The sequence below is a fragment of the Somniosus microcephalus genome, chromosome 1, assembly GCF_052327205.1.
Source record: "Somniosus microcephalus isolate GS21.2 chromosome 1, FLI_Smic_1.0, whole genome shotgun sequence".
In the NCBI taxonomy this organism is placed as follows: Eukaryota; Metazoa; Chordata; class Chondrichthyes; order Squaliformes; family Somniosidae; genus Somniosus; species Somniosus microcephalus.
In genome coordinates, this window is record NC_140987.1 from 260,321,627 (window position 1) to 260,327,626 (window position 6,000).

Consider the following 6,000-nt stretch of genomic DNA (forward strand, 5'->3'; position numbering starts at 1 on the left):
CTTCTGTCCATTTAGCTGCAGCATCTACCGGATGCCCAGCCTTTAACAGGTTAGTGATCCACTTCTTAGTGATATTCACTTTACTGAATACATAATCAGAAATCCTCTCTTCCATTACAGTTTGCTCTCCTGAATCAGTGTCTACTGTATCGCACCCCTGTTGCCGGAGTCCTGCCGCAGTCGCCATTTCTGTAGGGGGTGGCGTGTGTGCAGTCAGCTCGCCTCTGACTGGGTTCCCGAGCAGTTCGAATCGCTCCCACGCCCCTGGGTTCTAGACACCAGACTTAGGTACAGGTGGCGATACAGAATTGGAGTAGACAACTGGTTTGGTATAAGAAAACCGTATTTTTATTAAAAGGCACAATAACATTACAACACTGGAAATTACTGGAATAGTTACAGGCTTACAAGAGTACACTTAATTAGGAATGGGGAACACATGGCACATCGAGGGAAAAATCACAGTATTAATCCCCTTACCCTTGTCCCACCCCCAATACCTAACTAATTGTGCTGAGAAGGGCCAGGGATCATGCTCACCAATAAGGGTTTCTGAACAGGTCAAATCCTGTCAATTGGGCCAGTCACGGTTTTTGGGGTTCGCTCTTGGTGTCCTTTGGGGCCTGCCGTCATCACGTGGTCCCAGGGCGCGGCGGTGGAGTCGTCTGAGTAAAGTACCCTCTTTTCCTCCATTAGAGATAGGGAGTAAAGTCTTTGTTGGGTACTTTACCTTGCAGATGGAAACTTCGGGTTTTGTTCTTCTGGTGGTGGTCTGGTCGTCGAAGTTTTGTTGCGGTTGGGGTTCGGTATTGGCTTGGTCGCGGTGGCCTAGATCATTACCTGTGCAGTGGTAATGATCCAAAGGTAGAGTTTACCTGGCCCTTTTGTTACCACGGTGCTCGTGGTCGTCGGCTTCTTCTTCTACCCCTGCTTCGAACGTCAGCTTATGCCTGGACCGGGGTGTGTGTCCACTCGCCCCCAATGCTTCTCTATGCTGCCCTTCTCTGCTTATCAGCCTTGCCTTTCGCCTCGTCTCGCCTGCCCGATTGCTGCCCCGTGTGTCCTGTGTGTTTCGAGTCCTGTCTCGAGTCCCGTCGTTTTTTGGTTACCGGTGGGCCTACAATTATACTATTTCGGAGGTTCGTTATCTGCGCGCCAAATCAGGGTTAGTTCTTTGTCTAGTTTTGGCGGGCTCGTTAAAGTGATTATAGTTGTTTACTTTAACTGCTTTTTGCGTGGTTGCCCCATTGTTAAATGTGCCTTAATGTCTCGGTGTTTGTTATTCATAATGTTAATCGGCATTTTCCTGGCTTGGTGGCTACTTCGAACAGTAGCCGATTATTTATGCAAAAGGTTTGATGGGTTGAAGATTAAGTCTTTCCTGAGTTGATTGGTTTCAAAATGAAGAATGCGTATTCTGCATTATCTAATGTCTGGCTTCAGAAATAACAAGTTCCTCACAGACCCAGGCATATCATCTGACCTGCCGTTTTTGCAGGGCCTTGCTCTTCTTCAATCTTGCAGGCTTCTGCCACGAGGTCCAGAAGCCATTTTGTTTAGGGCTCCCTTGTAACTTCGTCCTTCAGGGTCCCTTTATTAATAACTCTGGGGAATGTGGGAATTTTGAGAAACCTACAGGCCTCAGCTGGAGTATTGTGTCCCATTCTGAGCACCACCCTTTAGGAAGGATGTCAAGGCCTCAGAGAGGGTGCGGAGGAGATTTACTAGAATAGCACCAGGGAGGAGAGACTTCAGTTATATGGAGAGACTAGCGAAGCTGGGATGGTTCTCCTTAGGGCAAAGAAGGTTAAGAAAAGATTTAATAGAGGTGTTCAAAATGATGGGGGGTTTTGATAGAGTAAATAGGAGAAACTGTTGCACTGGCAGGAGGGTCGGTTATCAGAGGACACAGATTTAAGGCAAACAAACCGGAGGGGCGATGAGGAAACTTCTTTTTTATGCAGCGAGTTATTATGAGCTGATATGAAAGGGTGGTGGAAGCAGATTCAATAGTAACTTGCAAAAGGAATTTGTTTAATACTTGAACAGGAAAAATTTGCAGGGCTACGGGGAAAGAGCAGGGGATTGGGGCTAATTGGATAGCTCTTTCAAAGAGCCAGCACAGGCACGATGGGCCGAATGGCCTCCTTCTGTGCGGTATGATTCTATGATTCAATGATTTAGGAAATGCTCTGATACTAAAGCTATGACAGTTATTGCCAGGATCCTACAGATGTGAGATCAAATCAATGTTAATTAAACAGAGGACTCCCAGTGAACCTACTAGTCTACTAGCTAAGTCAATGTTTCTTCAAAGAGGAGAGTCAAGGTAGAGTGACTGCTTTCCAACGGTTATGTTTCATAGTCCATTTGCCACAGTTAATCCATTCTTTGCTAGAATGTTACACAGAGATTAGGAGATAAACTCTTACAAATTTGATTCCAAAACCAGGTCTCATTTCTTAATGGTCCAGAAATTCGGATCGGGGGCTTCCCGCAGGTGCAAGCCCCCGACCTGCACTTACCTTGCGCGCCGGCAGTTGAGCTGTAGGACCCCGTGGAATTCCGATCTGGGGCCTGGCCCAGCTGCCGGCGTGCAGTGCTTGCGTGTCCCAGGGGCGCAGTTAGTTCGATGCGTCCCCTGGGATCATGTGGGCCATAGGCAGCCAATCGGAGGAGGGAAAAGCCCATTCATAAGTCTTGACAGGAAGACCTGTCAAGACTTATAAATACTACGGCCCCAAAATAGCAGTAAACCTTCAAATAATTTTTTTTTTAAATCACACTTTTTAAATAAACTATAAATTACATTAAATAACTATTTTAAACAATAATTTAAATTTTTGAAAAAAATAATTTTATATTCTAACGGGGCTAAAAATAAACTACCATGCTTTAAAGTATTTAAAAATAATAAGCCTGTGGAAAAAATGTTTTAATTTTAATTAATTGACCACTTACCTTGTAAAAAGCTGGCCTTACGCCTGCTTTTTAAATTTCTGAATTCTAAAGACTTACCCTCCCGGGAAAACCTGTAAAAAAAACGTAAATTCAAAGCGCACGCGCAGACTCCCCCGCGCACGCGTTCGACCTCTGAACCCCTTCGTTCAGAGGAACGAAAGTGCCGGTTTCCCGCGCATGAGCAGTGTATGCAGGAAACCGGCACTTCCATCGGGCCCACGCGTGAGTACCCCGTGCGTACTCACCCGTGGAGCCCCAAATTTCTGGGCCAATATGTTTAATTTTATTTCTAGTGTACACAATGAAATAGAGCAATATTGCAATATTTATAGAAAGTCCAGATTAGGAAAACTGTATCCAAAGGGTTAATTGGTCCAAAGGCCTCACCACTTCCATGATTTATCAGCCATGATCTTATTGAATGGTGGAGCAGGCTCAAAGGGCCGAATGGCCTACTTCTGCTCCTATTTTTTTATGTTCTTCTGTGAGGGCAATGAATAGTTCAATCATTTTACACTTTCGGTACTTTTCATTGAAAGGACCTTTCAGCTCAGGGGGAAAGAAAAACTGGCAGCTCCGTCAACATCTTTCCATGCTGCTGGTGGGGGAGTGTTAGTAATACAAAAGAAATCCACAGTAACTTCTGACCCCAGGCAAGATGGTCCGATGCCACCAATTGTTCTTTTTGAGGGAGAAATAATGTGGGCCGATCTGGGAGGACAAAGTTAAACAGTATCCAGAAAGGTTTGTGTTTCTGCATGATTAAGGACAAGGGCCATCACAACCCTTGAGACATGGACCATTGTCCATTTTGTGCTAGGTAACACAAGAATCCAAGTGCTAAATAACGTGAGAATAGAGGGTAATGTTTCAGTCTTTGAAAACATATTTCAACATGCTGAGCCATTAACAATTATTTATGTTCTGTGAGCACATAGTTACTGAACTTTAGCCAGCATAATTATTGGCTGATTTCACCCATATCACTTCCACTAATAGATACACAGTGAACGGCAGCAGCCCTTCATAAGTTTCCATGGAAATATGCTAATTATTTATTCCATTGCACGATTGGATCTTTCCGCTTCCAAATAAATTGACACCATATATATGACAATTAGAACTGCCACAGTACTCACCACCTAACGGGATTTCAAACACTACTAGGCAAACCATGGGTCCTATTTTCTGACTTTTGCACGCAAAGTTCCTTAAGCTAGGTTTGCAGTAGTAACGACATACATTCATTACTAACTAAGCGTGTACTTTTTGAGCACCACTGGGATTAATTTTCTGCTGGTGGTAAGTTAAACCATCCAATCAGAGACAAGAGTCAAAATTACCACCTTAATGAGTGGAAATCCTTGTTTTTCAAATCCCTCCATGGCCTTGCCCCTCCCTATCTCTGTATAGATAATGAAGCAGACCATGCCCTCATGCAACAAGACCTGGATGACGTTCAGGCTTGGGCTGATAAGTGGCAGGTAACATTCGCGCCACGGAAGTGCCAGGCAATGACTATCTCCAACAAACGAGAGTCTAAACACCGACATTCAATGGCATTACCATCGCCGAATCACCCACCATCAACATCCTGGGAGTCACCATTGACCAGAAACTTAACTGGACCAGCCACATAAATACTGTAGCAACAAGAGCAGGTCAGAGGCTAGGTATTCTATGGCAAGTGTCTCACCTCCTGACTCCCCAAAGCCTTTCTACCATCTACAAGGCACAAGTAAGGAGTGTGATGGAATACTCTCCACTTGCCTGGATGAGTGCAGCTCCAACAACACTCAAGAAGCTTGAGACCATCCAGGACAAAACAGCCCGCTTGATTGGCACCCCCTCTACAACCTTAAACATCCACTCCCTCCCCCACCGGCGTACCGTGGCTGCAGTGTGTACCATCTACAAGATGCACTGCTGCAACTCGCCAAGGCTTCTTCGGCAGCACCTCCCAAACCCATGACCTCTTCCACCTAGAAGGACAAGGGCAGCAGATGCATGGGAACACCACCACCTCCAAGTTCCCCTCCAAGTCACACATCATCCTGACTTAGAAGTATATCGCCGATCCTTCATCGTCACTGGGTCAAAATCCTGGAACTCCCTAACTAACAGCACTATGGGAGTACCTTCACCTCACGGACTGCAGCGGTTCAAGAAGGCGGCTCACCACCACCTTCTCAAGGGCATTTATGGATGGGCAATAAATGCTAGCTTTGCCAGCAACGCCCACATCCCATAAAAACAAATAAAATAAAAAAAGAAGATGCTGCCATAGACATAGTGAAAGAGGAAGTAGTGGAGATACAGGATGGAATAAAAATTTGATAAGGAGGAGGTACTAGAAAGGCTGGCTGTACTTAAAGCAGACAAGTCACCAGGACCGGATGGAATGCATCCTAGGATGCTGAGGGGAGTTAATGTCAAAATCGCGGAGTTACTGGCCATAATCTTCCAATCCTCCTTAGCTATGGGGGTGGTGCCAGAGGACTGGAGAATTGCAAATGTTACACCCTTGTTCAAAAAAGGATGTAAGAATAAACTCAGCAACTATAGGCCAGTCAGTTTAACCTCAGTAGTGAGGAAGCATTTAGAAATGATAATCAGGGATAAAGTTAAGTCACTTGGACAAGTGTGGATTAATGAAGGAAAGCCAGCATGGATTTGTTAAAGGCAAATCGTGTTTAACTAACTTGATCGAGTTTTTTGATGAGGTAAAGAGAGGGCTGATGAGGGCAATGTGGTTGATGTGGTGTACATGGACGTGGTGTACAAGGCGTTTGATAAAGTGCCACATAATAGGCTTGCCAACAAAGTTGAAGCCCATGGAATAAAAGGGACAGTGGCAGCATGGATATGAAATTGGCTAAGTGACAGGAAACAGAGTGTAGCAGTGAACAGTTGTTTTTCGGACTGGAGGAAGGTATACAGTGGTGTTCCCCAGGGGTTGGCACTAGGACCACTGCTTTTCTTGATATATATTAATGACTTAGAATTAAGGAAAGCCAGCACAGATTTGTTAAAGGCATA